This window comes from Populus trichocarpa, chromosome 18 (genome assembly GCF_000002775.5).
Source record: "Populus trichocarpa isolate Nisqually-1 chromosome 18, P.trichocarpa_v4.1, whole genome shotgun sequence".
NCBI lineage: Eukaryota > Viridiplantae > Streptophyta > Magnoliopsida > Malpighiales > Salicaceae > Populus > Populus trichocarpa.
Window position 1 is genome coordinate 15,420,083 of NC_037302.2, and position 10,985 is coordinate 15,431,067.

The window sequence follows — 10,985 nt, forward strand, 5'->3', positions numbered from 1 at the left end:
GTATCTTGAAATAATTTGCAGAGGTGCGAATAGTCCCAATGTATTTCTATCTTCATTAATTTATTAGACTCAAGGATTTCCTAAGCCGTTCACCTTCACCCATTCCATCCTCAAAAGGTAGAGCACATAACCCTTAACGTTGAGTTTTGCAACTGAACCACGGAAACTTGTTCATCTAAAGCAACTAAATTCAATGAATCCAGGAACAGGGGCTTGATCGCCTCCATGTACTTCCAGCATTCTTACACAAGGTTGAGAATCTAGCAGATTCAATATTCCAATTCTTGCATCTCCAGTTACAACATTTACTTCATCCTTGAAAACAGCTGCGTGTTCAATCCAGGTGCACAATTTCCACTCAATAGCATAGTCAAAGAAAATCCAATCGCCCTCATGATATCCTCCATGTCTATAGAATTGTAAATAAGGGAATGTAGTGGAAAAAGCTATGAGAAATTGTTGATCGCCTAAAGGAACTCGTAGAATGAACGTACAATGGCAATTACATGGACTATGAATATAAAACTGATGTCCCGTAAAAGGCACCTTTGCAATGTCTTTCTGGATCTTTCAGGAACAAATATCACAAGACCATCCAGTGCAGGTTTTACTAACTAGGAAACAGTAGCAACTGAGCATTAGTCCTGCCCTCTTATAACAGTATTGAGATCATGTATCAGATCCGATTTTATATTTGCCATTTCCTTGTATAACTTGTTTTTTTAATATGAAAGATTGTAGTTAAATCTGATATTAAGACAAATCAGATCAAAATGTTTCTATTTGACTAAAATGGTTGCTGCTTCTTGTAGTTGTGTAGTCAGTGATGCTCTCTCTTCCTTTTCTCATCTCCTGATCATGGCCTCTTAATTTTCAAATGCTACTGATGGTCTTTACACTAGGTAACAGGCTCTAAGATTATAAGCAGAGTTTCTATTTGAATAACATGACCAAACAAGCCAAACCATGGCCATTGTCGTGAGCCAGCTTTTTGGAATTTCTCACTTAACTGTATCAATACCTCTAAATGTGTTACATGCTAATCTCTTAAGAAGATGAAACCCCTTTGACGCATACGAGGAGAAGGATAAGAAGTTAAAACTCTCAAAAACCAATATTACTATATTTACCCCTTTAATGGATTAGAACAATGTGAATGACTTGAGAAATTCGCAAGTGAAAGCAAAATGTAGCACATGCATATAATTAAAGGTTAAAAGCAACTTGCTATATCTTATAATATAATCTTTGGTAGGAAAGCTGTTCCTTCCTTCTTATTAAACAATACAATAATTAATTGTCATTGATCTGACCATACTACTATCATTGTAGCTAGCTACTGCAACATTGACTTTGTCTTCTGCTTGATCTGTCTCAGTATACCATTGGCTTCCTAATTTCCCTCACCAAATTTCTTAAACCTTTCTGATGATCTGTGCTTCCTGTTTCTGATTGAATCGAATCATCTCATTTGGAGTCCAACCATCTGTCTTTCTTGCTTGAAAGGTAAATCCTACTTTCTTTTCTTGTTTTTTACCTCGAATTTTGTTTCTACACCTAATTGTTTTGGCTCTTCCAAATAGAAGTGCCCATCTGGTTGTAGAATCCTGGTAAAGTATTTATACTTCATCTTCTTCATTTTGTTGCTGTTATCGTTTTTGGCATGTAACTATTGTTTGAATCCTTTTTCTCTAGACTTGAACTATGTAAGTTTGGTGTTTTAATAGTTTGACATGTAACGATTGTAGAAATTTTAATGAGAAACTTTGGAGTTAGGATCATCAATGGCTTCCAAGTATAAATAAATTGATCTTTCTTTGTTTTTATAATCCATGCCTTATTTATTGTTTTTTCTTTTTATTTATTCTAGTCTCAACCTTTCCTTTTCCGATTGATGTAACTTACATTAATTTTATTCAATATTTTGACTCTGTTTTTATATATAGGGAAAAATGGTTCACTCAAATGATTCATTTTGGCATAATGTTGAGGAGATGAAGTGTAAGTATTGTAGGCGTCAATTTCCTAACAATACTTCCATTACGAGGATCAAATGGCATTTATCTGGAGAGGAAGGGCATGGTGTTGCAATTTGTGAAAGAGTGCCTAAAGAAGTTCAAGAAGAAGCTTTTCTAGCTATGCATGGTGGCAACAAAAGACATAAAAGCATAGCAAGTTCAAGCAATGTTAATGATAATGCCATTTCAACCACTCCACAAGAACAAAACACTGAAGTCGACAATTTGGCAGGGGATGCAGGAAGGATACAAGCACCAGATACAATGGTTCAAGCACTTGGAAGATTTTTGGAAGAGATCAATGAAATGGTAATGGAGGATGATATAGAGAATGGGACTGGAGGGGTAGTGCAGCCTGGTGTAGGAGCTAGCTCTTCTGGAGGGCTTACAGGCAACACAAATGAGACAAAAGGAGATCCATTACCTACTAGCTCTACAAAGCTAGTGGGTCGTGCATTTGAACATAATACAAGTGTGATATTGTCTTGGTTAACGGATGATGAAGTCTCAACAATTGGCATTTATGGAATGGGAGGAGTTGGTAAAACAATAATGTTGCAACATATCCATAATAAACTTCTAGAAAGACAAGACATTTCTCATTGTGTTTTCTGGGTGACTGCCTCAAGATTTCAGCATTAAGAGATTGCAAAATCTTATTGCTAAATGTCTTTATTTAGATTTTTCAAGTGAAGATGATGATCTACGTAGAGCTGTCAAATTGTTAAAAAAACTAAGGAAGAAACAAAAATGGATTCTCATTTTAGATGATTTGTGGAACACTTTTGAGCTACACAAAGTGGGAATCCCCGTCCCAGTGAAAGGTTGCAAGTTGATTATGACAACACGATCAAAAAGGGTTTGTCAACAGATGGATATCAAACACAAAATCAAAGTGAAGCCACTTTCGGAGACAGAAGCTTGGACTTTGTTCATGGAGAAACTTGGACATGACAGAGCACTTTCTCCAGAAGTGGAACGAGTAGCAGTAGAAATTGCAAGGGAATGTGCTGGTTTGCCTCTAGGAATTATAACAATGGCGGGAACCATGAGGGCAGTGGTTGACATATGTGAGTGGAAGAATGCATTGGAGGAATTGAAAGAATCAAAAGTTAGAAAAGACGATATGGAACCTGAGGTATTCCACAGATTGAGATTTAGTTATAACCATCTAAGTGATTCACCAATGCAACAATGTTTCTTGTACTGTGCATTATTCCCGAAAGACTTTGAGATCCCTAGAGAGGATTTGATAGCTTATTTGATTGACAATGGAGTGATAGAAGAGTTGAAGAGTAGGGAGGCAGAATTTAACAAAGGCCACTCGATGCTTAATAAACTTGAAGATGTCTGCCTATTGGAAAGTGCTAAGAAAATGTTTGATGATTGTAGATATGTCAAGATGAATGGCTTGATTAGGGACATGGCGATCCAAATACAACAAGAGAACTCTCAAGGCATGTTTAAAGCAGATGCACAATTAAGAGAATTGCCAGATGCAAAGAGGTGGACAGAGAATTTTACAAGAGTTTCACTGATGCATAACCAAATTAAAGAAATTATTTCCTGTCATTCACCAAGGTGTCCCAGTCTTTCAATTCTACTGTTATGTGACAATTCAAAGTTGCAATTTATTGCAGATTCATTTTTTGAAAAGTTGCATGGGCTCAAGGTTCTTGATTTGTCTCGTACAAATATCACAAAACTGTCTGATTCTGTCTCTGAATTGGTGAGTCTCACTGCATTATTGCTCATAAAATGTAGGAAGTTAAGGCATGTACCATCATTGAAAAAGCTCCGGGAACTGAAGAGGTTAGATCTCTCTGGTACTTGGGCACTTGAAAAGATACCTCAAGGCATGGAATGTCTATGCAACCTGAGGTATCTTAGAATGAATGGATGTGGTGAAAAGGAGTTTCCTAGTGGGTTGCTACCTAAACTCTCTCACCTGCAAGTCTTTGTACTAGAGGAAGAGCTAATTGATGGAAGATATACTCCGATAACAGTTAAAGGAAAGGAAGTAGGATGCTTGAAGAAGTTGGAAACTCTGGAATGCCATTTTGAAGGTCACTCTGACTACTTGAAGTATCTTAAATCCCGAGATGAGACCCAATCACTAAGCACATACCGAATTCGTGTGGGACTACTGGATTACTATCATCATTGTGGCAGAAGTAAAACAATTGTTTTGGGTAACTTGAGTATCAACAGAGATGAAGGTTTTCAGGTCATGTTCTCAAAGGACATTCAACAATTGCACATTGATAATTATGATGATGGCACAAGTTTATGCGATGTTTCCTCTCTAATAAAGTATGCAACTGAACTGGAGGTCATCAGGATATGGAATTGCAATAGCATGGAGAGCTTGGTTTCATCTTCATGGTTCTGCTCTGCTCCACTACCATTGCCATCTTATAATGGTATATTTTCTGGTCTTAAGGAGTTCTATTGTTATGGATGTACAAGTATGAAGAAGTTGTTCCCTCTTGTCTTGCTACCAAACCTCGCAAACTTAGAAAATATTGCAATTTATAATTGTGATAAAATGGAGGAGATAATAGGTGGAACAAGATCAGATGAAGAAGGGGTTATGGGTGAAGAAAGCAGTAGCAGCGAATTCAAACTCCCAAAGCTAAGAATTCTGAGCTTGTTTGACTTACCAGAACTGAAAAGCATTTGTAGTGCAAAACTGATTTGCGATTCCCTGAAAGAAATGAAAGTAATAAATTGTCAGAAGCTGAAGAAGATGCCAATTGGTCTTTCATTGCTTGAAAATGGCCAAGACATCTTGACATAGTCGAGCTTGCGATAACAGTTGATTATGAGCAATCAAGTATGGGTCTACCATAACTAAATGAGGATCTGTCCTATACAAATTACATGAATGATCTAGTAAATGCATTTATGGATCAATGAGATAGGTTATTTCAACCGACTGTTGGATCATGCTCAAACTTTTACAACAATGAATGAATGGAATCGTTACTCCAACCGGTTTGAAAATCTCACCTTAGGGCCTTGGTTTTGACAATTTCTTTTTTTATGATTTTCCTTGTTATTTCGGATTTATGCTTCTTTCTTTTGTATTTTCAGAATTCTTTTTATTTTCTAGTTGAGATAGGGTTTCTGGCTTATTTAAGGCTTTGTAAACCTCCTAAGGAGGAAAACTTCAGTATTATTATTTTAGGCTCATCAAAAATTCAGTGTCGCTGTCTTTAACTTCTGTTTGCATTAGAAACTATGAGTATCCAACCTTAACCTTTTTATAATCCACTCTTTTCTTTTATCTTAATTTTTTTTTAATACTAATAGATATTGTTATGGTTACTGTTGGTATTACAGGCACATACAAGGTTCCTATCTTGAGGGGCCTATACTATGATGTTTTGAAAATATAAGAGAATAGAAAAAGGCAACAAAGTCTTTAAAGGCTTAGACAATACAATAGATATAAATAAATAAAGAGTATTGTGGTAATTAAATAAACCTTGATAAGTATAAATAGGATTAAAAAAAGAGATGAAAATCTGATCTAAGAAAGTGAGAACCGGCAGGAGAGAAGGGGGAAAGAAAAGGAAGAGAAAATAAAGAAAGATAAAGGAAGGAGAAGAGAGTTAGAGAAAATAAATTTAAAAAATAAGATTTACACTTTGGTTATGTATAATTATGTTATTTAGCTTTGATTTTCTGTTTCGTTGAAGATTAGGGTTTTGAAAATTTTATTTTGGGTTAAGCTTTCATTTGGAAGTACAATTAAGAGCTATGGAAACACTCCTTTTACTACAGAACAAATGCCTAGTGAAGAACTAGAAAACTGATATCTTCAGTTGATCTCAGCCCAAAAAGATAAAACATGAGCTGCTGTGCTTCTCTTTTGAGAATCCTAAAGTTGCACCACATAGTTCCCTTTTTTCTTATTTAATTATTTTTCTCTTTTCTCCTCTTAAGGACTTTTATTTTGTACAATGTAGAGATCTCAGCTTCAATAACCTCACCGGATAAAGTCTGACGTCATTTGTACCGGCAAAAATAGATTTCCTGTCAGTTGATGTGGTAAACATTTTTATTTCTTTCATATATTTCTTGGAAGTAAGCTTCTGAGTAGTATGATATTTGTCATTTTTAAATTGTCAACGTGCTTGACAGGAAACAAGCTCACTGGATCTGTTCCTCAATGGCTTCCGGGAAGAAACAAGAACGTGTACGTCTATTTTCACTACATTTCTTTTTCAGCTTGAAGTTCTGCTCCAACCCAAAGATTTCATGTTTCAAAAGTTTCAAGAAAAAAGAAAAAAGAACAAAGAAAAAACAAATCCTAATTCAATAACTTCATAGATGAGAGATATTTTGAAGTTTTGTCATCGGTTGTCTTTATATATCTTTCTTATAACAACTTCACTTGGGAAAGCTCAAGTCCAGTTGAATGTTCTCGAGGGAGTGTGTATTGAAGATGCAGAGAGTGTGTTTCAATGGAAATTCTCCTCAATTTTATTACTATGATTTAATGTCTAATATTTACTGATTGTATACACAAATGAAGGAATTACAGTATGCTAAAAATAGAAGAATACAAATTTGTTGGCTAGAATTCTGCTACACAGATTATGGTAATCAGTGGTACTAGTTTTAGTAAGAATCTGCATGATTGTAGGCTAGGATTCTGTTGAGTTTGCTGAAGGGTAATTTGCTTTGATAAACCCCCTCAAAATTGAGCTGTCATCAGCAAGCAATTTTGCCTCTGGGGAGTTCTGTTCGTTGCCGTGAAAGAGGCTTCGTCATTAAATCAGCCAGCTGGTCTTGAGTGTGCACATGCCTGACTTGAAGAGTGCCCATTTGAACCAGATGGCGAAGGGGAGTGGAGCTTGAAGTGTAGTTACTGAAGAAAGGAATGTATCCGCATAGTTTCAGAGGCTGCAGTAGCAGGGGCCCTGTACTCAGCTTCAGTTGATGATCGTGTAGTGGCACGTCATCTCTTTGAGCTCCATGAGATGGGATTGGAGCCTACAAAGGTGATGTATACTGAAGTTGCGGTTCGATCATCAAGGTTGCCTACCACAGTCAGCATCAGAAAAGGCCAGCAAGTTAGCTTGAGTCCATGGAAGATGATTTGCTTTAAGTAGTGCAGCAGCCTCTTAGTTGTTGTCCAGTGGGTTTGAGTTGGTTTTTGCATGAATTGGGACAGCTTATTCACAGCGAAAGAGATGCCTGGTCGAGTGAGGGAGAGGTATTGAAGACTTCCCAGAACCCTTTCTGTATTCAGTGCTATCAAAGGAAGCAGTACCATCATGGAGCTTGAGAGGTAGGCTTGTGGAAAGAGGAGTGCGAACTTCTTGAGCACCGTTCATCTTTGTATTATGCAATAAATCATGGATGTACTTATGCTGGGAAAGGAAGATGCCATCTCGAAGGGGTAGGACTTCCACTCCTAAGAAATAATGTAGTGCACCCGTATCCTTCAATGAAAAATTTCCAGCCAAGTTGGTCAATAATGGAACACACAAATCTGGACTTGTTGCCAGTCATAACAGGGTCTTCCACATATACTAGAAAGTAGCATATAGTGCTATCATAAGTACAAACAAACAGAGATGAGTCTGCTTTTGAATTAGCAAAACCAAATTGAAGTAGAGCATTTTTCAGAGCCGAATACCATGCCCGAGGGGCCTGTTTGAGAGCATAAATAGCTTTGTTGAGTTTACAGGCATGATCAGGTTTAGATAAATCTTTAAAACCCGGTGGTTGGAACATGTAAATTGTCTCACTAAGTTTCCAATGTAGGAAAGCATTGTTCACGTCCATTTGACACAAATCCCCCCCATTCATCACAGCAATTGACAAAACAATTCTAATGGTGGTTGGCTTAATGACAAGGCTGAAGGTCTCCTTGTAATCAACTCTCGGCCGTTGGTGGTAGCCTTTAGCCACAAGTCTGGCCTTAAACCTGTCAATGGTTTCGGGATGTTTGGTGACAGAATACCTTGTAGATTTGGTTCATGGAACGAGTGGTCATGTTGTGGGTTCTGGAGGTGGGATGGCGGGGAGGCGGTTCCAAACAATGAGCTAAGCTATTACCTAGGGCTGAAGGTGGGGCGGCAGTAGAGTTCTGATTGGGCAATAAAACAGGGGAAGTGGAGGCCCCGAGGGTACAGCATGGGAATCCAAATTCAATGGAAAAGATAAATCAACGGATGGAGAGAGACAAGGAGTACCTGGAGTTGCAGTGACAATGGTGATAACATCTTCCGGTGGCACTGATGGCGAAGAGAGCATCACGGGTGGCACGGGGACAGGAGATGAGTGTGGAGTCTAGACTCTAGAGAGTATCAGGGGAGGATGGTGACCTGGAGAGGAATGGGTTTCTGTTAATGGCTTTTGGGCCTTAAAATATAGATACGACGTCTTTTTGGATCAAGACACGCGGAATGGGCTTCTGGCCACAAAGAGCCTTGTAGGGGGTTTTATTTTGGAGTAACGATGCGGGTTGATGATTTATATAAGACACGCGGAATCGGCATCAATCAAGAAGCAATGTGAGGCGACGACGATGTCGTTTTGAGACGACATTTTATTGAGGGGTGTGTGTAGCAGGGGTAAAATAATTAATACCATGTCTAGAGAAAAAAGATTTTAAGCTAAAATATTCACCATTATCAGAGTTAGCATAATAATTGTGAAAAAAATTAAAAAAAACTATAAAACCAATATTTTTCTTAAAAAAATTATGTTGAACAATGATACTGTGAAATAAAATAAGGCAAAAAAAATTATTAATCCGTGTTAATTTTTCAAATATATAATCTAGATCATTAGACTATAAATACCTTAAAAAAAAAATGAAGTTCAATTCTCATCAACTCAATCGTTGAAGAATAAAACAACGGGACAAAATTAATTGCACAAAAAAATCTAAAATAAAAAAAAAGTAATTAAAAAAATAAGGGTGAAATAAAAATAAAAAAAACAAATAAAAGGGAAACCAAATATATTTAATTAGAGGGTTAAATTGAAAAGAAAAAAACTAATTTTGAGAAAAAAAATCAAAAGAATGAGCATTAAATTGAAAAAAAATACACCATAAACTTAGACTGAACGATAAAATTAAAAACCATAAAAATTTAACAAAAGAACTAAGAAAACAAATTAGAAATAAAAAAATAAAAATAAAATTAAAAAAATATATGACAAGTAGTAATTCAAGGAATACATTAAAAACAAACAAAAAATTCATAAAAGACCAAGAAAAAAAATCAAAAAAATAAAGATAAATTAAAATATAAAAAATAAAGAGTAGGAACATATATATATATATATATATATATATATATATATATATAAAGAAAAAAAGCATGATAGCAAACCATCACCAATTAAATCGTAAGAATCTTGAATCATTGCTCAAATATTTTTCCATTTCTCCTATTTCCTAGATATTAATGAAGAATTTAGCATCTTGAGGCTTCTTTTTCTCCCTTATATTCATGTCTGAAACAAAACTTTCCATGCTCTGCTTCAAGAAATCAACGTGAGTTTATCTTTCCGGCCTAACATCTATAAATGCAACATTGGTTTCTTTTAGTTGGACAAAATGCATTTTTGTTCCTCAATGTTAATTACTATACGAGTAAATATTTCTACATCTGAATCCTTCTTCATATTTTCAACATTTATCGTAACATTATTTCTAGAGGATCATTTTCGGTTCGATTCAGTTTTTATAAAAAAAATAACCAAACCGAATTTTTTTTTAAAAAACCGAAACCGGTTCAAACCAATCGGTTTTGGCTCGGTTTTTCGGTTTGGCTCGGTTTTTCCGGTTTGGATCGGTTTTGGCTCGGTTTTTTCGGTTTAGGTTCGGTTCGGTTTTTTCGATTTCAGGACTTATAAAACCGAAACCAAACCGAACCGGTAGGTTTTTTCAAAATTCTAATCGATTTAATCAGTTTTTTTTTATGGTTCGGCTTTTTCAGTTATTTTTTTCTAGTTTTTTAATTTAATTAGTTTTTTGTTTTACTCCCCCCTAATTATTCCTACCAATGATAAAGAACTATGCATGAGGTGCTTCATGGACGATGACAGAGGCGGATGCTTATACTGAAGCCAACATGTCTGCTATATCCAATGTATCAACTGACAATGCACGTCTCTATATATACACAACAGCACGTGTTTTTCTCCCCTCGCTCTCACGTACTATGCACTTTGCCTCGTGACTGAGAATTACACTGTAAAACTTCAATTTTCTGAGATTATTTTCACAGATGACAATTCGTTGTATAGTATTGGGAACCGTCTATTCGATGTTTATATCCAGGTAACCAAACTTTTTCTCGTGATTCTTGAGAAATGACGCCGGAATTGTATGTCCACACTTGCTTGCTAATCATTACTAGCGATGAATCTGTGTATATTGGGAAAGGTGGTTCTGAAAGAATATAACATTGAAGACGAGGCTGGTGATGCTGGCATAGCCCTTTCAAAGACATTCAGTGCAACAGTAACACATCATTCTTTAAGAATTACTCTGTTCAATATTCTCTCTCTTAAAGATACTGAAAAAGAACAGAACGTTTTCCATGACATTTAAGTATGAAAAACAGGGAAAAACGCAATGTTCAGTCGCTATCTGGTGTATGGGTTGGTGGTGGCAGGGCTGCGTGTTGGTTTCTTCAAGGATAATCCATGCTGTCATTAGCGAGCCGAATTGCTCCTCGGCAACCTCTCTGTCATGATAATTGCATATGTTCGATCTGATAAATGCATATTGCCTTCGCAAAAAAATGTGCAGCACACGTTTTCTTCAATTATGGATAAGAAATGATCCCCTTTTTCTTTTTCTTTTTTTTTTCTGAGAAGAAATAATGATCCATCTTAAAGGCCTTCAGATTTCAACACATGAAGGGATGCATACATATCTCAGGAATTAACAATGGTGGAGGGATAGCTTTTAATTGCCACTGATTTCTT

At 36.2% G+C, this 10,985-nt stretch overlaps 1 long non-coding RNA gene and 1 pseudogene across 1 annotated transcript; one reads left to right on the plus strand and one right to left on the minus strand.

Moving 5' to 3' along the window:
- Nucleotides 1-2,240: 2,240 nt before the first annotated feature.
- Nucleotides 2,241-5,287, plus strand: LOC18110929 (probable disease resistance protein At4g27220; annotated as a pseudogene).
- Nucleotides 5,288-6,556: 1,269 nt separating this feature from the next.
- Nucleotides 6,557-8,363, minus strand: LOC112325469 (uncharacterized). Its single transcript, XR_002979500.2, has 2 exons — nt 8,231-8,363; nt 6,557-7,474 (listed from the first exon to the last, which is right to left on the minus strand). It is a non-coding gene; the product is annotated as an uncharacterized LOC112325469 (long non-coding RNA).
- Nucleotides 8,364-10,985: the final 2,622 nt, after the last annotated feature.